At 41.6% G+C, this 22,252-nt stretch overlaps 1 protein-coding gene across 2 annotated transcripts in view; it reads left to right on the top strand.

Annotated features, from left to right (window-relative positions):
• Positions 1-2,554: 2,554 nt before the first annotated feature.
• The window catches only part of CDKL5 (cyclin dependent kinase like 5), a 91,080-nt gene continuing 71,382 nt past the window's right edge, over positions 2,555-22,252 (top strand). Inside the window, exon 1 of one of the 2 annotated variants that reach the window (XM_077343127.1) lies at positions 2,555-2,736. The gene's annotated coding sequence lies outside the window, so the exon portion shown is untranslated. The remainder of the gene's footprint in view (positions 2,737-22,252) is intronic. The other variant, XM_077343128.1, reaches the window with a different exon arrangement.

The raw sequence follows: 22,252 nt of genomic DNA, 5'->3' as shown, positions 1-22,252 counted from the left end.
AATTATGTAAGCTGCTTTGGGTCCCTATTGTGGAGGAACATTGATATAAATGAAATAAATAAATAATAAGTATAGCTGAGATGGAGAAAGATAAAAGGTAGATCAGTTGATGCGAAGGAGAGAATGAAGCAGGTATAGGTAAGGATATGGGGCTTATAGGATAAAGAGAAAATAGTGTAGGGATGGGATATGCAAGTGAGATGCCCCTGCAAGTTCTTGTGGGTTCCCCACTGCACAACTGGGCCATGCTGAGCCCAGCAGCCAGCACTGGGCAGTTTTCCTAGGGAGAGGCTGTCATAGTGAAGGAAGGAAAGTTGAAGATGAGGACAGAGAGGTTGACTGGTGGGTGGGAAGAGAAAGCAGGAAAAAGGAAGTTATGTGGGGAAGTTATTTCCAGGAAGGGAAATAAGAATTACTGGAGGGAGGGGAAATGAGATTTCCCCACCCAGCAAGACCATGCAGGTCCCCCACTTGATGTTCTCTAACATGATGAATTTGATTGTCAGTGCTTAATTGTACATTGCAGAATAAAAAATGGATTCTCTGGCCTCCACAATTAGGCAGGCCTCAGTAATTAATATAATTCTAGCCTTATCTACAGTCATTACTGACTGCAAGTAAGATTCTTAAAATGTTCAAATTTTGTAATTTTCTTAACATTTAGACCAGATTTATAATTAGTTGGATTACATGGTGAAAGGTGCAAATCAGATTTCACCCTGGCTTCCCAAGAAGAAGCAAAATATTGACCATTTTCCTTTGAAAATGTAAATGTCCACAGTTAATCAGAGTGCTCCTCAGTCCAGTCCAGAACCCACAGGCCCCCTTCAAGGCAGAAAGTACCAGAAGAGCATGCTATATTAACAAAATTTTAGAAGAAATGCTAGGTAGTAGATCAACAGAAACTAAACTGGGCAGAATACCTAATGACTGGAGTTTAATTTTTCACTGTGTGTATATAGTATTTATCTATACAACAGCTTGCTTAGAATTTTCTGTTGCCACAATGATGGACTCAAGAAAAATGTGCAGATTTAAAACAATGATACATCTTATCTAGATTTTCTGTATGCATGACTTGCATTGTTTTGTCTAGTAATGCACAATTATGGTTGTGGTGGAAAGTGCTGTCAAGTTGCAGCCAATTTATGGCAACCACTTAGGGTTTTCAAGGCAAGAGAACAGAGGTGGATTGCCATTGTCTGCCTCTGCATAACTTCCTTGGAGGTCTCCCATCCAAGAACAACCCTGCTTAGTTTCTGAGATTTGGCAAGAATGGCTTAGCCTGGGCCATCTAGGTTAGGGTACCCAATGATGTTCCATTTTTCTATGTTCTTATAGAACACCCAAAGTATACTTATTTCACATGTCTAGTCACATCCACAAGTTCGGCATTTGCCCTGGTAGATTGCCTAATCGCCTTATCTCAAATTCTGATCTGATCAACTGAACACTCTGTTCAGATAAAGATGATTATAATGTAATTATGGGCATGTGACTATAGAAGTAAGGCCAATTAATTTGACCGAGACTAGTTAAAGCCTTTTAGGATTTCAGCCTTCCAGTGTGATTGTGGATATTGATCTTGGTAAGGCTTACTACTAAAGAGGAGTGGATCAGTTCATATCCTTTGGGAACAATCTTATTTCTAATGAAGAAACAGCAACCGTTTTCATTTTAATGGCAGAATTAATCACTGCAATCCTAAGCATGTTTACCTGAAACCTTATGATGGGCTTAACTGTATTTAACAGGTAAAAAATCCTGGAAGAGAAGAAATATTAAGGCTGCAGCCTTGTGTGAGCCACTCACAGTGAATTCAATGGGGCATACTAGTGAACATGTATAGTGATCACGTTGCATGGGGTGTGGGGGGGTGCTCTTCATTTTTCTGTGCAAAATCAGGAGCAAACCGGAAAAGGAAAGAAGGGACGGAGAATGGAGCAGCATCCAGCACCTGAGGAAGATCTGTTGCTGGATCGTTCAAGTACCCATGGACAGCCGACCTTGCACATCTAAGAAGTAGTTGCAGAGCTGTCCCCTGAATATTAGAGCTCTCCCCCAATTCGCAATTCCCACTGGGGTTTTTTTCGGCGTCTCAAATGCTGCTTAGTCACGAGAGCAACAGCTGCTGACGCTGCGTGTTCCTCCAGCACGAGCATCGATCTAGCCCCTCCCTCCCTCCTTCCTATGGCAGCAGCTCCTTCTTCCTAGTCACGACTGCCCTGGCGCTACCGCTCCTTCCTCGGCCGCCCCAGGCTCCAGCTTGCAGGTAGAGGCGGAGGCAGGGAGGCGCCCCAGCAGAACTCCGTCTCCATCGCGGCCCTTCGGTTGCTCGGGAGCTGTACGGTCAACCGAGCCTGGACGCGCAGTGGGCGGAGCCAAGGCGGAGGTGGGCGGAGCCATGGTGGCGATGGCAATGGCGAGGCCCGCCCCTCTCCCGCCCACCATGCCGCAAGGGGGGGACGCCTGTCCCCATTGGTTCCTTTTCGACGAAGGCGTGGCTTCTTCCTCCTTGTGCCCCTTGCCAATTGGCGGGGGTTGGTGTCAGTGACCAAAATAGGGGAGGGTGGGGAGAGGGGAGACTACCTCAACAACCCCTCCCTCAAAGCCTTGCAAGTGGATAGCGGGTTCGGGTGAGAGCTGAGCCCAGCGAGCGAGAGGCGAGAGGAGAGAGCTGTCGGAGCTGTCGCGGGCGGGCATAACGAAGGCAGCAGCACGGACGGGCGGAGCTGGGTAAGAGGCTGAGCGGTCCACCTGTCCCACCTGTCGCCCCCGCCTCTCCCCCTGCACCTTCCCTTCTGCCCCCAAGTAACCGCCCCTTTCCAATCCCACCCCCATCCACCACCCACCGTCAGGGGACCCACCGAGCACACGCGCCGGAGCCCCCCAGGGTGCCGCCGCCGCCGCCTTCCCTCCATCTGCTTGCTGTGGCTGTTGTTCCCTTTCCCTCCCCCTCGCCCCCTCCCACCCACTCCAAGCACGAGTGACACTAGTTGAGGGGCCCGCCGCTGGTCTCCCGCACCCCGCCGTGGCTTGTCCTTTTCGCTGGGGCGGGGGCCCGGGTTCCTGCTTCTCCTCCATCCCGTTCCTCCTCCTCCTCCCCCTCAGTCACGGGCACAGCCGCCGCCGGGGCAAGCAAGTGCCAGGGCCCCTCCAGCCCTGTGTCCGTGCAGAAGGGATGCTCAGGCTGTAGACGCTTGCCTGGCTGATCTCCTCGGGGCTGGGGCTGGCCTCAGGATTGCCAGGGCGTCCAGGATAAGGCGAGGAGAACCACCCTTTGCATCTCTTCTTGCTTCCTTGTCGCATATTTAAATCCTTGTGGTATTTTGTGCATGTTTATCTTTTCTGAAATGTCTGTCTCCACCCTCCCCATCCATGAGTTAGGTATGACTAATATTATGTAGGCAAATAGTGCCGCAGATGTATTCTGTTTGGCTTTGCTTCCCTTGCCTGCCATGTCTTTATTATAATGGTAATATGGCCCTGGAAGGTTTGCTTCGTTTTAATTTTATTCTGTGCCATACTTTCTCTCATGCTAAGTCTGGATGCTTGAATGAGAATTTGTGCTCCCTCCCCCCCCCCTAGAATCCCTTGCAGGCTTGTGTCTGTCAACAATATTTTTACAGATTGCAAACTGGATTTGGTTTTTTTTCCCTCCGTCTGATATGGCTTTTGACTTTGAAAAAGGTGCCAGGTGGGGTTATGTTTGCAATGGTGCATAGTGCTTTAAGAGTTGGTTGTTGGATGCAATGATAGTGTATTGAGGATAACCAGGAATGAAGCTAATTTTCTAATTTCTTCTGAAGGGTAGGTCTGGGATTCCCCTCATGGTAACATGAATTGACTTCTCTCTCTCCTACATTTTTAAGGTCCATCACACCGTAATTAAGTGACAGACATTGTCACATAATTGATAGCATTATGGTGATCTGTTAAATGTGTTTTTTCTTTGTACAGTAGAGGCATTCCTTGGAAAGAGTGATTTTTAAAATGCAGTGTATATACATTCTTTAGTTCATGCAATACACTTGTAAGTTTTCTAACACATATTTGTTATATACAAAGAGAAGCCATAATCTTCACTAATATTTCCAGCTACCCAACCACAGTAAAAAATATTGTAAACTTTGAAATAAATGCAAGAAAATGTTAAATTGACTTTAAAAATAAACACAAACTGAAATACCAGCCCTGTAATTTCATGATAGCCCTTGTTCTGGCCTGCAAGAAGAAAGAACAACAGTAATTTTCACATGTCTCATCCCATTTTTTGTGGCTCTTTGAAAGTCTGTGGCCTATTGTTCCTACCTGCCTGTTTTCATTGGCAGCATAGCTGCTGGTGATTTTCCAGGTTTGGTCCTAAACATGCATATTTTCTCCTGGGAAGCTGATTTCTATAGTCTGTGGATGAACTCTAATTCCAGGAGGTCTCTAGGCCTCATCTGGAGATTGGTGACACCTGGGTTAGGAATGTTCCTGGAAGTTTCACGGTGGGGCCTCAAGAGTCTGGGGGGTGGGAAAAGAAGCAAAGGCTGCCCACCAGCCCCGTGGGACCCAGTGCGGACTTTGCTCTCCCTTCCTTCATGTCTCCCCCCTCCCTCCCAACTGTTTTCTCCAGAAGAACTGGTGCCTGGCAATCAGTTATTATTCCTGAAGATCTCCAGTTCCAACCTAGAGGTTGGCAACCCAGCTGGCTGCACATAGAGGCAGAGTTTGGAATCAAACTAGGGCTGTTGTGATTAGAGTCTACTACCGTTTAATCACTTACAACATGCTGGATCTCAAGATCCAGTGCGGAACTGGGCAGGGGGAGGGTCAGCACCCAGGAAAGCCACAGTGCAGGCACATGCTAGCACCTGTTGTATTCCTGGGGGAATTTTGCTATGACAGCTCCAGACAACAGAGATCAGTCCCCCTGGGAAAAGGGCTGCTTTGAAGGGGGACTCTGTGGCCTTGTGCCCCACAGAGGTCCAGGGATGCCAGCCTCCAGGGGGGACCTGGGCATTCCCCAGAATGACAGCTTTTCATCAGACTGCAGAGATCAGTTCTCCTGGAGAAAATGGCTGCTTGGTAGGGGTACTGCAACCTTGTGCTCCACAGAGATCTAGGGATGCCAGCCTCCAGGGGGACCTGGGCATCCCCCCAAAAGACAGATCTTCATCAGACTGCAGTGATCAGTTCCCCTGGAGAAAAGGGCTGGTTGAGAACAATTCACTGGGGCTAGCTCTGCTTCCCTCTTCCCCAAATTCTACACCAGAGCAACTCACTGGGGTGGGGCAGGGTGGGGTGTGCTTCTCCCTCCCCCTCCAACTTCTACACTGGGGCAACTCATTGAGGCTGACTCTGCTTCTCCTCCCCCCCCCTTCAGGGCTGAGGTACTCTGTGACTGGCTCCGCTTCCACCCCGCAAGTTCCAGGGGTGGAGAGCTGCCTTCTTATCAGCCCTTCCTGGCCAAGGGCTCCCTCCCGATAGGGGCTAAACTACAAGGAAGGGCCATTCCTGGCCAAGGGCCAATCAGGTAGCAAGTGACCTGTCATTTTGGAAAATATATGGCTTACTGATTCTAGTATTGATTATATTTGATAAATCCTCTTTTTTTCCTTCCTCAATTCTTTTCTCTGGCTGGAGTTTATCTTATAGTTCTTTCCTGTTGGTAGGTGCTCTATATATTTGATGAGAACACTCAAAACAACCAATTTAATCTAATTCAGTTATAGATTAAAAACAGAAATATGAATTTGTCTGCTTTCTAACATTGTTTTCAGAATCTGCTCTGACTTCAGCTAGTTGAGACATTTAACAATAGTACCATATTTATGGAGTAGCCTCTTTTAAGATGCTTATCTGGCTTCTATTCCATTGAGTTTTAGATTAAAATGTTTATTTGCCCATACATTTAATACATTACTAATTTGTTGACTACATGTTTATTAATTGTTTTATTGGTTTTGTAGTTGTTTTTAAATTGCACTTAATAGATATTCATTAATAAAACAATGGTGTTATTCTTTGTAATCTACCTTTGGAATCCTTGGAATAAAACTGTGGAGTAAATACTTTGAATGAATAAATAATAAATAATCTTCCCACTTAATAACTACTGTAAATCTAGATCTTTGTTTAGTGACCCCCAGCTCGGGTTGCCAGAATAACATAAAATGTTCTGTATGCATGGGGGGAAGTAAACCACTAAAGCTACTGTCCCTATCACAGATCATAACAGTGCATATAATTTGATGCTACAAATTCCTTACAATTACATAACACAAGTTCTCAGTCAACAAAAACTTTCATTAAGCATTGAAAGCATCTAATTGATTGGTTTTGTACAAGCAAATGTTGTATATCCACTATTTTAGTATTTTTACATTTTAAAAACTGCATCATTTAAATTCTATGGGGTCTTCAATTGGTCAAAAATACAGCTGCAAGGATTCTGGCTGTAATTTACTGCACTGATGATAATTACTCCAGTGTTGTTATTACCACCTATTTATTTTTGCTGCTGGTGTTAACTTTTAAAAGCCAAATGACTGTAACCAGGTACTTTAAACAACTACCTATATCCTTATGGATTAAAGGGCCCTGATATGTATCAGTTTCCTGATATGTATGACCTGCAGTGTGGAATTTATTGAATAAGGACATTTGTCATACCAACCTGCTATTGGTCTTCTGACAGTTAATAGAATCTGTTTTTTGTACAATCTATTTTGATGGCTTTGGCTCTTGACCTTCAGGGTTTCATATGCTTTGTTGACCCATAAGACTAGGTCATGGTTTTTAGGCTTTTAACATGTATTTTCCTGTTTCATTCATTCAATTTCTGGGATGCTACTTTATTGCAAATGGTTTAAGAAATTTTTAAACTGACTTCTGCTTTGATTATTAAAAACTGGATATGAACCAAATTGATACTGTATTTTTACATTTATGATATTTATAGATGTTTGTTTTGATGATTAATATTCGTTAACAGATATATAAATCTCTATAAATAAAAGATAACTCTAAAATCAACAAAGGAAACAGAGAAATTCTATTTTTTTATTCAGTTTGTCAGATGTTCAGTAAAAGAAATCTGCCACTCGCACTGAAAAGTTTTGTTCAAAGTTAGTCTTGCATACACCTTATTTGGAATCTTGACAGGGCTTCACTGATGGATTTTAACTATAACAAGAGTTTTTATTTGATTTTTTTTGGGTGTCTTGGTTCCAAACCATTTAGAATTTTAAAGGTCAATATCAGTACCTTGAATTGAGCCTCATAACATATATTTAATTTTAAAACATTGTTGTATTCTTAGAAAACCAAAATGTTCAAAAGTCTTCACATTTATCAGTGCCATCCTAAGAACTCTTTCCTGGGAGTAATTTCCAGTGAATAGACTTAGCACTGTTATAGCACTATGCTTACTACTCTTCTGAGCTCCTTGACTTCTGCGGGACTTTAAGGGTATAACATGGCTGGCCCCAATTGCACACCTAGTGGCAGGATCTGGCTTGCCCCAGCTGATGCAAAGCTGAAGGAATCAGGCAGGCATTTGGCAGCAAAATGAACAATAGGAGGTGGTTGGCAGGAGCAGGAAGGAAGGAAGTCATTGGATACTTGCCCCAAGATGACCTTGGCTCACAGTAACTCTGACTGAGGGATTGAATGAGCTGGTTCCTGGCCTCGTAGAATGGGGTGGTCTTGTCTGAAGGGCCTGTAAAGAGGCTGGTCCTGGGACACTCGCTCAACAAAAACGATTCTGGATGAGTCAGCCCTGAACTAGGATCCTACCCCTGCAGAACTTGATGGCATTATCATACAAAGATTTATTCTACATAATAATGTGTGGTGTCTTGTTTAAAAGAGTTTCTTGATAATACTCTTTTGAATTAAAATTGATTAAATCATTCAGATTAAAAACCAACAATGAATTTTTAAAGTTTATTATTGCTCGGTCTTACAATAATAATATAGGAAACTTGCTTATGTGTATATAGGAAACTTGCTTATGGGTGGCCAGCTACACATTAAGAAACTCCTGACAATTTGGGGGTAGAGCCTGAGAGGGAAGGGTTTGGGGAGGGAACTCAGCTGGAATGTAATGTTATGGATTCTGCTCCCCAAAGCTTGCATTTTCTCCAGGGGAACTGATCCCTATAGCTGCCTTAGAGCAGGGGTAGTCAACCTGTGGTCCTCCAGATGTCCATGGACTACAATTCCCATGAGCCCCTGCCAGCAACATCTGGAAGACCACAGGGTTGACTACCCCTGGCTTAGAGAACAGATATAATTCTGAGACAATCCTGGCCCCACCTGGAGAATGGGAACCCTGTTATGCTGGTATTTTGTTTATTTATTCACTTCATTTATACTATTTTTATAAGTGGTGACTCAGTGACCTACTTTGTTCTTTTCTCCTCCACTTAGCAGTCCTGTGAGGTAGATTCAGATGGGAATATATGATGACTAGCCCAAGGACACCCTGGGTCTTCCTTTCTGACACTTAACTACTGCCTGACACTCTCTAAACATTTCTATTACCTTTATTTAAAAAAACCTAGGAAACTGAGTTTTAAGTTTGTGTGTTTGTATTTTATGTCATAACTACCTGATACTTAGTCAGATTCTGTAAACATCTATTGACAGTAAATTCTAGTGTGATCAGTAGAATTCAAGTATGTAGGAAGGTTTAAGGTTCCAGTATAAGAACCAAAATAGATCAGATGCTGAGGCATCTGTGATTGGCTGTCCTGCAGTACTTAACATTTTTTTAAATTAAATGTTATTGGGGTGGGGGATGTAGGAGAATAGGATCCAGAAAAAGCTGTTGCTTTCTTCTATGTCATGCCCATCCAGCTAAGAGTGTTGATACAAGCCTGTTCTGTGTACCCCATCTTTGGAAGTGAGGTTGATGTTGACCAGAGCAAGTGCTTTTTCTGTGGTGACATATCACCTTTGGCATATCCTTTTTGTTTAGGTGCAAGGTTTATATGTCTTTCTTTACCTAAGCCAGGCTTTCTCAACCATGCTTTCATGAAACCTGGGGTTTCTTGATGTCTCTGGAAGGGTTTCCTGAATGGGTGAGAGTTAATTAATCCATTTGACAGCTCCCCTATTTGTGATTTCCCCTGGCACTGGAATGGTTTTTATCATCGCAGTCATGCATAAGTAATTATGATGATGTTGCTTTAGTTATAGCGGGGTGCTTAAACTAGGTAAGAGAGAGTTTTAAAGGAAATTGCTGTTTTTAGAAGGTATTCATTATAAGCAGGTAAAAGCTCCTAACCTTGCACAGAAACAGATTTGAATAAGTAATAAATAATAAAATTTGGAGAAAAAAATTATCAGCTCAACTCAACTACTTTGGGTCCTATTGAATGGGAGGAAAGAGGGATATAATTTTTCTAAATAAATTTTTAGCTTGTATGTTTCAAAAGTTAACAATTTTAAGATACTAAAGCATTAAAAACAGACTTGTGCCTTACACTAAGGTAATAAACATTTCAGTTAATTATAGGAAATAATTTATTTTTAAGTTCAACACTGTTGGGAAATCAGGAAGGTTTTTTACAGCCCTGATGGAACTCCCAGTCTCTTTTCTAATTCAACCATAAATCGTGAGAAATGTTGCTTAGAAAAAATAGCTATCCTAGAATGATGCTTCAACTTCTGTGAATTGGCAGAGTGAGAAAGTTAATGGCTTTAAATTAGTGTGTAAGCATCTCTATTGGTTGACAAACGGTGTTGAAATCTACCAGCAGTAACATGTGACTGTTATTTCAGTTAATGCGTGGACAGACTTGGTCACCGGGTAGATAGGAGGGATGAGAAAATCAGCAAACATAAAAGAAAATGTGTGTGTGGGGGGGTCCAATTTACAGAACAGACTAGTTGAGAGGAAAATATGTATGTTTTCCAAAGTCAAGAATAAATTATCTATGAATTACTTTCAAATATTTTGACACTCAGTATTAATCCATAGGCCCATATATTACAGATTATTAATATACTCTGTACTAGCATGTTTATTTGGTGTGGTGGAAAATACATATAGGTATACTGCTATGGTTTAAAGCAGAAAGTCTTATATATTCTAATAGCATTATAATTGGAACTAATTTTGGATCATAGAGATGTACTAAGATTCAGGCTATTTGTACACACATAATTCAGTTACCCAGTGCAAGGCAAAGCAAAGAACAAAAGGTAAGCATTAGGTAGGAAAGAGGGATCACCAAGGGCATGCCAAATGAACTGTAAGAAAGTCTTCAACTTGGCATAAGATAGTAACAAAAGGGGACAGATGAATCTCTTTGGGGAGAGAACTTCAGAGTTTTGGTGCCCTGACCAAAAAGGTCCTCCCCCCAATTGCTACCTGCCTAATCTCAGAAAGTGGGGATACCTTAAGAATACAACATATGACTGCAGTGGTTAGGTAGGTTCATAAATGCAGCATAATGAGACAAGGCCTTATAAACATGCCTTCTTTCATTAAACTACAATTCCTTTATAAAAATGCAATTCTGAACATTATGTTATGCACATTCAGTGGAATACCAGAAGTGTGGGAGCCTTCCTAACTTTCTCAGGCAGGCCATTCCACATTGTGGGAGCCACCACAAATACATGCCATTACTGATCGTACCAATTTTCAGGGTAGCACTTTCAGAATCATACCAAATTTTAGGGTAGCACCTTCAGATAAACAAAGCTGTCATGGTAGAGTATAACAGGAATGACAGTCTTGTAACGATATGGGTTCAAGGCCTTGATGGCTTTATAGTAATAGCCAATAGCCTGAACCGAATTCAATAGCAAGAGGAGCGACTGCAGAATGGGTGAGATTTGAATGCCTAATTCCAGATAATAATTGAGCAGTGGCATTCTATGACAACTAAAGTTTCTTGGTTGACTTTAAGGTGGATCCATTATGATTGTCTAGTCTTGATGTTACGGTGGCATCAATCCACTTAATTGCATGAGTCAAAGTAAGGAGCCATCTTCCAGTCTAAGTAATGATGGAAGAAAATATTTTTGCAGCTACATTAACTTGATTCTGGCTGGACCCCATAACTTAATTAAAATTATTGCAAATTAGTCTTGGTTCTGGTTAAGCCTTATTTCTTTTCAATTTAAAATGTATTTTCTTTATCCCTTTATAGTAATTTGCAGTAGTACATGAAAGTAACATTTTTGTGAGCTTGTACAGCAGTGACCCTTTATAAAAGATAAAGTACGATTTGCAAAAAAGTTCCATTGTATATTGTAGCCACAAAGAATAAATACAAAGTACTTTTGTTATATGTATGGTTTTGTATTTGTTGTCTTCATGTAAGTGTACAATGCTTTCAGTGTTCCTATGGATGTTTGGTACAAACCACATTATACAGTGTGTGGTGGCTTATCTAACCCATTACTGTGTATCCTGACTTGACTGTTTTTTTGTTTGTTTTTGTTTGTTTTTGTTTTTGTAATCCAATGGGTCTTCGGACTGAGGTATTTTAATTGAAGATACTTGGAATAAAACTAGGATTTAAGAATACATGTACTGTACCAGTGGCAGCAGGTGAGATGGGCGGAGGATAATATGTGGCAACCGAGTTGAATACTGCCTCTTTTTTACTGCCTCTATTAAATAACTGCAGCATGATCTTTACACTGAATGCGAAGAGAGTGTTTGTAATGGATGTGTACTATAGATCTGAATAAGAGTATTATTATTTATTAAAACATTAATTAACTGCCTTTCTCCATTATCGAACTCAAGACAGTTTACAGTATGAATGAAATAATGACCAAAATCTACAGCCACAATTTGAGGCTGCCACCAAATTAATAAAATGCAGATCTAGATAAACCTGTCTTCAACTACATCTTAAAGATCGAAAGTGAAGGAGGTTGTTCTATAATTCTGAGGCTGCCATGGAAAAGGCCCTCTTGTGTATTTTTTTTAAAGCTCATTTAGTTGTTGGGACAGTCAGGAGGGCCTCTTCTTGTGATCTTGATTCTCAGTCTGGAAGATAGAGGAGAAAATGGTCCTCAGATATCTAGTCCCAAGCCATGTAGGCTTTAAAGGATAAAACCAGCACATTAAATTGGGCTCAGGAGCAGATAGGTAGCGACTGTAATTGCTGTAATATTGAGGTCATATCTTCCTGAAAGTTGACCCCAACTGGCAGTCTAGCTGCAGCATTCTCTACTAGCAGCAGCTTCCAAACACTTTTCAAGGGTGCATCAAGTACAATACATTGCAGTAATTCAGTCTAAATGTAACTAAGGCATGGAGCACTGTGGCTGCGCCAGGAACAGGTGCAGCTGGTTTTCTAAGACGACTGATGTGTTGAGTAAAACACCCATACTTTGAAACTGGCTTCCCTGATCTGTCTTTCTACTAAACTAGAAAACCTCTGTCTCATCAAGGTTAAGTTTCAGCTTGTTCACCGTCATCCAGCCCATAAATGATTCCAAGCACTGGTTCAGAACATCAATAGCATCCTTGGAACTGGGTGGAAAAGTATGGTAAAGCTGCATTTTTATGCTGCCCAGTCAGGGGCCACAGGTTGTGAGCAGAAAAAAACATTAAAACGAATAATTTTTTTTTCAGATAGTCAGGTGGATAGGGAATTGGTTAGAGAACCGCACTCAAAGAGTTGTTGTCAATGGTGTTTCATCAGACTGGAGAGAGGTGAGTAGCGGGGTACCCCAGGGCTCGGTGCTCGGCCCGGTACTTTTTAACATATTTATTAATGATCTAGATGAGGGGGTGGAGGGACTACTCATCAAGTTTGCAGATGACACCAAATTGGGAGGACTGGCAAATACTCTGGAAGATAGAGACAGAGTTCAACGAGATCTGAACACAATGGGCAAATGGGCAAATGAGAACAAGATGCAATTTAATAAAGATAAGTGTAAAGTTCTGCATCTGGGTCAGAAAAATGAAAAGCATGCCTACTGGATGGGGGATACGCTTCTAGGTAGCACTGTGTGTGAATGAGACCTTGGGGTACTTGTGGATTGTAAACTAAACATGAGCAGGCAGTGTGATGCAGCGGTAAAAAAGGCAAATGCCATTTTGGGCTGTATCAACAGAGGCATCACATCAAAATCACAAGATGTCATAGTCCCATTGTATACGGCACTGGTCAGACCACACCTGGAGTACTGTGTGCAGTTCTGGAGACCTCACTTCAAGAAGGACGTCGATAAAATTGAAAGGGTACAGAGGAGAGCGATGAAGATGATCTGGGGCCAAGGGACCAAGCCCTATGAAGATAGGTTGAGGGACTTGGGAATGTTCAGCCTGGAAAAAAGGAGGTTGAGAGGGGACATGATAGCCCTCTTTAAGTATTTGAAAGGTTGTCACTTTGAGGAGGGCAGGATGCTGTTTCTGCTGGCTGCAGAGAAGACACGCAGTAATGGGTTTAAACTTCAAGTACAACGATTTAGGCTAGATATCAGGAAAAAAGTTTTTCACAATCAGAGTACTTCAGCAGTGGAATAGGCTGCCTAAGGAGGTGGTGAGCTCCCCCTCACTGGAAGTCTTCAAGCAAAGGTTGGATACACATTTTCTTGGATGCTTTAGGATGCTTAGGGCTAATCCTGCGTTGAGCAGGGGGTTGGACTAGATGGCCTCTATGGCCCCTTCCAACTCTATGATTCTATGAAAATACAGTTAAAACATAAAAACCAGCTAAAAGCACAAATGACACTAGAAGCAGGGCCAAAAATGTTATTGGGAGAATGCCAGGTGAAACAAAAAATTCTTGAAAGCCTAGACTTCTTGGATTGGACTGTTTGCCTGACATCCGGAATCCTGAACCTTGAACTGAAACAATTTTGTATCTTGTCTTCTCCTTTGGCATTGATTATTTGGAAGAACAGTAAAGGTTGCTGCCATCTGATACCAGTACCTGGCCAGACAGTTAGAATGTGGTAAATAGTATTTAACATCTCTGAGATATCCAGCAGAAATATCGAAGTCACATTTCTTGTATAATTCTTGGTACAGGTCATCAACCAAGGCAACCAAATCCCATCCTGAAATCAGAAAGCTTTGAGTACAGAGCTCTTGGAGCCCCTTGAGCTGAGGAGTAACAGCCTACCTTGCCTAGGAATGGAAGCTTGGAGACTGACTGTAAATTCTCCAACACGGGAGAGGACTTGGGACTTCTCCCCCCCCCCCCAGAACAGGTCTAATAATCACTGCCTCTTTGAGCATGAGGAGAGCAACTCCCTACCTTCTCAGCCAGTCCCTCTCTGGCAGCTTTTATCAGCCAGGAAGGGCAAGATTTGAGAACACAATTCGTAGGTCTCATTTCTCCAAAGGTCTGTTCAGTGTGCTTGAGCTCTTCACTGAAAAGGACCTAAATAAACTGGACAAGCAGGTGCCAAATATGAATATGCATCCATATTAGCATGTAACTCAGACTGCATCTGGGCCATTTTGTCTGCAAAGTAAGTTACAGGTTGATCACAGAGGGCCATTGTGTTATCAGAGTCCAGTTCTCTGGAGCTGTGATACAAAGCTCCCGAACTACATAAAACAGCTTGGCTGGACAGATGTCCAGAAAACAGTTATGCTGTACAATATTGCCCTTTTGCCATCATCACCACCATGGAATATGTTCTAATATGGCCTCTGTGCTGTGTTTGATCAGCCTTGCTTTGAATTTTCTGCCAACACTTCTCTAGTTATTGTCTTTTCTTTTTCATTGCCATCACTTCCCCTGTAAAGTATACTGTTTGGTTCTGTCTGGGGGGGGGGGGGTGCTTGTGAAGATCAGGGCTTTGACAGTCATCAGCCAAGTTGGGAAAATCACCAAGGGACCAACAGGAAACCACAAGGATTAATCAGGTAGACCATCTTAATTGGTCCACGATGCCTGTGGAGGGAGGAAGAAACAAAGGCTGAACTCATAAGCTAATGATCTGTTCATGGCAAGGGCACCCTCCCCTTCAATATAATAGACCAGATCCAGAATGTGCTCTGCTAAATGTGTGAGGCCAGTAAGTATTTGGAATGAAGAAGAAAAGTTAGTTCTTATTTGCCGCTTTTCTCTACCCAAAGGTGTCTTAAAGCAGCTTATAGTCCTACCCTTTCTTTTTCCACAACAGACACCCAGTGAGAGAGCCCTGATATTGCTGCTCTGTCTGAACAGCTTTATCAGTGCCGTGGCTAGCCCAACATCACTCAGCTGGTTGCATGCGGGGGAGCAGGGAATTAAACCCGGCTTGCCAGATTAGAAGGTCTGCACTCCTAACCACTGTACCAAGCTGGCTCTCTATGGCCCTAACAAAAGGTGTGACATCCTGAGCCACTATGACCACTTCATCTCAGCATGGATATAGAAGTCCTCGGGCCACCACTAACATGCCTGAACCTCTCAAAACTCCATCTACCCATACCCCTGGCCTAGCTTGCTGTGCACAGAGAAAACTGGAGGGCATAGATTCAAATCCCCAGCCTCATACAACTAGGACTCTATACATGTCAGTTCAGTCTCTGCATCTAGGATTAAATCCTGACATAGGTTAACATCTTGTAAAAAATGAATTATACTGGTTTAGTATTTCTGCACTCTGTTTGGTTTCTTTGGTATTCTTTAAAATTCCAGTGTCTATATTCTCACCAAATTTAATTCAGTGTTCTAGATTTTCTTCTTGCCTTTCAGGCAATGCTTCTTTGGTCATTAGAGTAGATTTGTAGATATTTCTGGGGGGAAATGGTGGCACTGGGAGCATCAAAATATAAATGACAGGGAAAGAGGTTGTAAATAGGATAGTCTATGAAGCTTACTTCTGCTGTTGCATCACATTTCTCACAAATGCCTGCTAAACACGCTAGACAAATATAACAATAAGGTCCCTCAAGTGTATTTTGAAGCAGTTGCTTTTTAATTTGTTTTTAATCCTTTGGAGTCAGGACTTAATGTGAGATAGGCAAGCCTGTAGATAACAGATTATTCACGATGGCAAAATCCAAAGCAGGCTATGAAAAGAACCAAACAATTTCTCCAGAAAGGATGGCTTGGCAAGAAAATGACATCTGAGAATTAGTTAACAATTGCAAATGGATGCCTATTAAGAATTCTCCCCCTTTAATTTTACAGATTTATTAATTGGAACTAGTAGTTCCCTATGCTTTTTTGCTTTTACTCTTTGCCTGTCACTGGCAGTACCTATAGCCTTTCTCTTTACCATTTCTTCCCCTAACAACGTTTGCCCTCCTCCTTCCTCCAGATCCAACATTTTGTGGTTCTTTCCCTATCCCATCTTTTCCATGTTCCTCACCCTCTAGCTTTACTTTCCCTTTCTCTTATCTTTTACCTTTCTAGTCTGCTCACCCCACAGACATGCTGACTAACTGTAGCATGGAAACCTTGGCAATATTAGTTGCGTATTGCCAAAATGATTGCTAAGTTAACACAGATCTCAGTGGCACACTTCTCATAAAGCAGCAGACATTGTTTCTTTAACTGGGGGGAGGGACGTTCCTGATTTTTATTTTTAATCTTTTCTGTCAAACCTGGACTTCCCTTAGACCCAGTTTCTGTCCATGGCATTATTGTGTAGATTCTTCAAGCCATACTCTATATTGTGATTCAGAATTCAATGTAGCAAGCAGGGATCCTCAATGACTTAGGGGAGGAGCATCTAACTTCTCCCCTACTAGTTCCTTTTTCTCTTCCTTGAAAGTCCTCCAAACTTCATCTCTTTTTCTGCATCCTGTTCTTCACATCCACCAGCCAACCTACCTTTCCCTATCTTTGTCTCCTGGCAGTTTTTCCCTGGGAAAAGTCTGGCCTAGATGTGCAGCGCCAGCTTAGAACTGGGCTGGTCTATGTTGTATGGTTAGGATTCTGCAAGAATTTGTTGAAAGCCTTACTTCCCTTGTACTTCCTCACTACATTATATTTCTGCTCCTGGTAATTCTATATCCTCACTTTCACTTGCCGCTTTCTCTTTTCCATCCACTAAACAACCTAGCTATCATCTGCCCCCTAATTTCAGTGATATTATTAATTTCATTCATTTATATCCCACCTTCTCCACAATGGGGACCTAAACCAACTTTCCCCACACTGGTGAGAGTTTATGATGGGCCCAAGGTCACCAAGTATGCTTCCATGGCAGAATGCTTATTTGAAGGTATTCCAGATCCTAATATGAAACTTTATACCACACTGAGACCTTTTCCACACTTCGGTGTTGCCATTATTTCCTGGTAAGTTGAATCCTCAACTGATGCTCCAACTTTGTGGCACCCCCTTTGCAAAAGGGGATTTATTTCAAGGATTTTTTTTTAAAGTTCAGATCCAACCCTCCCCATGTCTTCTGTACTTCCTTTGAAAAGGGATTGTGTGGTTGTGTTATATATTTCATCAGTGAAGGAACCTCCTTCTTGCAAATGTGCAAACCAATTATAACATTGTAAAAAAGGAGGGGGGTTGATATATTGTGGAGAACAGCATGGATACTGCTCCTCCTTAGTTGCCAACTAAGGAAATGGGTGGCAGTCCCACAAAATCCTAAATAAAATAATATTCCTTTTGCAGTTATCAAACTGGATACACCAGCTCATAACAGTATTATAATTATGAAGCACGCTAAATGTGTCATCAGGTTCTGAACCACATTTTTTGTGCATATGCAGAATTGTATAAATCCATAATAATAACAGTGTAATAAAAAAGAAAACGCACAGGGAGCTATAGAGGAAGAGAAGGGAAGGGGGAAATGAAGAAACAACAAATGTGTGTGGTGTTAAAATATACTCACTCGCCCCCCCCCCAAAAAAAAGGGGAAAAACTTGAAGGACAAGTTGTCCTTCTTGGACTTGCCATCTTGGAGTTGTGAGTATAATAAACACAATCCATTAAAATAACAAAAAAAATGCATGAAACCTTAATGCATGTTTTGTCCTGGTGTTATAATATTGTTGTATTTTGCATCATAACTTAATTACCATTACACTTAAAGATTGGTAGATTACTCAGGGGTCAACTTGAGAGGGCAGGAGGTGGGGTCAACATACAACATTGATGATACAAAAGTGCAGCAGTAAACAAAATTCAAAATCAGGAATTCCTCACTGGAAAACTGCAAGTTCATATCTGGGGGGGGCGGAATTGTGGGGGAAGTTAATTTAGAAAACATGGAGCAGTTGTTCACTAAATTTGAATCTACTTCTGGTGAGCAAAAAAGTTGTATGGAAAGTTTTATAGATTTTGGTTATTTAAGAATGCTGATGTGGAGCTTTACACTTGTGTGGAAATGGTCCAACTTTTGTTGAACTTTTGAATACTAACATTCTGCCTCACCTTGGTAAGTCATGCAAGTTGCATGACTTACTACGTTGCCCATGGTTGTTGCCAATCCTGGCCCCAAGCAGTCTTCCTTAAAAGAACATAACGGACCTAGAAAGAGCCCTGTCTTTTACTGATGGAAACCAAGGTTTGAAGGCTAACTATATTGTTGAGGTAGCCTCAGAATGGCCACTGAGGGTATTCATTTCACAAAGATACAGATGCCAATTTTATCATGTATATATTTGTGTTGAGGTATTAACCACTCAATGTATTTTTTTCAGATTTATGCAAACTGTCCCCTCCACACACACACACACACACACCATTTGTCTTTCCATAGACCAAATTCCTATATTCATGTATCCACAGTTAGGGCCCTGTTGAGAATTAGATTTATTGATGATGACTGGGGAGATAGTAGTCTAGAGTTATTGGTTAGCTTTTTTATTTTGGGGAAAAAGCCACAGTTACTATTACATTTAATACATATTTCAACTCTTATTGTTACTAAAGTAACATGATACAGAAATGTAAATAGGGTAAATGTAAATTAGATTTTTAGTAGCAATAATTAGGAAATGTGGTCAATATAAAACTCTGTAGACAGAAAATGAATCATGCTCCTTCATTTGGGGGCTGGCTGCTAGAGATCAAGAAAATGTATCAAGGCCTAATGAGTACTGAAAATGACTTGGGATTGAATTTTAAGAAGAGCTCAACATCAGTTAAAAGACGAAAATAGGGAGAGGTAGGCAGAGAAATAAGCCTGCTCAATCTCCTGTTGGCTTAGATAATCCTAGAGGAAGATATTGAGGTGAGATAGAAAATGATTGCTTGCAATTTCCCCAAAATGTATAGTAAATATGCTGGATTTGTTATGTTTAGATCGGGTACTGTTGATGCCAAAAATTTTCACTTGGAGAACACAGATGAATAAATCAAACTTGGTTTTGTAAGTTCACACTGCTGCAGGAAAATCTATTCTAATTCTTGGATCATTTGTTGCCGTTATAGAAGCTTGACTGTACTTGAAATGAAAAAGAAAGAAAGTTGGGTTCTTATATGCAGCTTTTCTCAAAGCGGCTTACAGTCACCTTTCCTTTCCTCTCCCCACAACAGAAGTAGGTGAGGCTGAGAGACCCCTGATTACTGCTTGGTCAGAACAGCTTTATCAGTTCTTTGGCGAGCCCAGGGTCACCCAGCTGGTTGCATGTGGGGAGTGCAGAATCAAACCCAGCTCGCCAGATTAGAAGTCCATGCTCCTAACCACTACACCATGCTGGCTCTTGGGAGATCTATCCCCACCCCCACCCCCATATATGAACTGGGGAGTGAGGGGATTTGTACTCTGAATGAGGTTACATCCTTATGGCACTGTGATGGAATCGTTATAGAAACCAAGCCCTTTGGTTACTATTAAATTTCAGAAATGGTTTCTATCCCAAATACATTTAGTGTTGCTATTTTCCCACTGGAGCTGGGACATCCTCTGTTTCCACTCCCTCACTGGTTGCCTGCTGTGTGTTCTGGCATCCCTAAATACATTGGACATTATTTGCTGTGTTGTTAATATAAGGGTAAGGTATTTCCTTATTTAAAATATTGTGTGTAGTTCCTATAAACCAAGAAAGGAACAAAAAAGACAAATAAAATGTATACGGATAGTGAATAATCCATCTTTTATTTTAACATATTTGTTCCTGAAATCATTTGAGAGAATGAGCCTATTTGTGCAAGTATGTTTGATTTTTTAATATGAAAAAGAAACAATTTTATATTATCCACTACCAGAAATTTGGTCAAATTTCTCTTTTCTGCCATTTTCAGTTGGCTGTAAATTGACATAAAATATAAAACCCCAGATACTTTAAAATCCATATGTTATCCTTTGAACAATTAAGATAAATTATTTTTCTTGACATCAGTTCTCCCCTTCTCTCCAGTTATTAGAGACAGCAAGACTGGTAAAGCTTGATTGTTAAACTGAGTTTATGTAAGGCAGTTGTGTTAGATAATTTGTATACTCTGTCCTGTCAAACCTGTTTATAATTTGCCTTTAAAATATGTTGCATCCACATTCAATAAGAACATATATTTGGAAAGCATTTAATAAATACTTATCCCCTCTGCCAAGTTTGCCTGTTGGTCTGGCTTAATTGTATAATGAAAAATATAAACGGTATTCATCCTGAAATGAATATAGAGAAAGTGAATTAATTGTATTCAATACTGATAAAGGAGCCCCCCAGGAAGCGCTCTACAAATCGTGAAAGGCATTTAAAACTTTTGGTAAGAAGGGGTGACAGTTTTATTCTCTTTTCCACACTTGCATTGGTTTCTGCTAGTAACTGGAAAAGAATTTTTTACACTCATCTCACTCTGTGGATAAAATTCCAGATCCTAGATTTCTTTTACTCTGTACGATCTGTATTATCCTGAACAGATTTCTATTAATTTAAAAGGAATAATTATGTCCAGGATTGGTTAACCAAAATATAAATTGTTTTGTTTTAACTTTTAATGCCCACATAGGGTTGCTTGCTGGTAACCACTGGGAGAGGAAGGGGGTGAAGATAGAGAGATGACAGCTTGACATCTCTTCTGGCAAATATCTGGAAGTGTCCTCACCATGCTGGCATGACACACTGAGATTTGCCCAAACTCTGATGTTTGCTAGATATTTGCTTGAAATGATATTGGCACGCCATTTAGTTGTCATGCTCTTTGTTTATATTTTCCATGGGATAAGAGGATGGGTTCTCATGAATTAAAAACTAGCTAAATAATGGTAATCAAAGAGTGTGAATCAGTAGACAGTTCTCCCAATGGAGGGTAGTAAGCAATGTGGTCCCACAAGGGTGGGTATTGGGGCTGGTACTATTTAATTTATCAGTGATCTGGAACTAGGCGTGAGTAATGTAGTTTGCTGATGACACCAAATTATTCAGGATGGTAAAAACCAAGTCTGACTGTATGGAGATTCAAGAGGACCTCCACAGGTGAATGAGTGACAGTGTGGCAAATGGAAGTTCAGTGTTGGAAAGTATAAATTGATGTACATTAGGACCGCGGTCCCCAACCTTTCTGAGGTCAGGGACCGCCTCCGGGGCTGAGGGCAGAGCCGATGGCCTGAGTGCTACACAAACGAGCGGCAGCTGCATGCAAATGCACACGCGCAGTTGCTGCACATGCATGTTTTCACCACCAGGGGGCGCAGCGTGCATGCGCGGCAACTGTGCGCATGCGCTTTTGCGTTGCTGGCAGCCTCACCTGCCTCTTCCCTTCCTTCTCGCTGTGGGGGGGAGGCAGGCGCGGCTGCCGGTGGCCCAGTACTGGGCTGCGGACCGGGGGTTGATGACCCCCGCATTAGGACATTAGTACAAACTAATGGGGATCTCAATTTGCTGAGATTGGCACAAGAGGGCAAAGATCTTGATTATATTTTATAGCTCAATGAAGGGGTCAATCCAGTGTGCTGCAATAGTGAAAAAGGAAAACTCTGTATGAGGGATTATTGGGAAAAGGATCGAGAATAAAATGGCCAATATTGTAATGCCTCTGTACAGCTTGGTGGTGTGACCTCATTTGGAACACTGTGAATAGTTTTGGCCCGAAAGGTCATCACAGAGATGGAAAAAAGTACCAAGGAGGACAACCAAGATGATTAAAGGGTTGTAGCAACTTTCCTACTAAGAAAGGCGAAATCGTCTGGGACTTTTCAGTTTAGAAAAGCGACAACTAAGTGTGTGTGTGGGGGGGGCACAACAGAGATTGTAGAATTCTCTGCTAGAGGATTTAGTGACAGCCATAGAAACAAACAGCTTTAAAAGGGGATTGGATATCTATCAGTGGCTATTTAGCCATGGTGACTGAAGGGAACCTCCACATTAGAATCATAGAGTTGGAAGGAACTTTCAGGATCATCTAGTCCAACCCTCTGCAGCATG

Source organism: Paroedura picta, chromosome 6 (genome assembly GCF_049243985.1).
Source record: "Paroedura picta isolate Pp20150507F chromosome 6, Ppicta_v3.0, whole genome shotgun sequence".
NCBI lineage: Eukaryota > Metazoa > Chordata > Lepidosauria > Squamata > Gekkonidae > Paroedura > Paroedura picta.
Note: the sequence above shows the minus strand (reverse complement) of the source record. Positions and strands in the feature narration are given on the sequence as shown.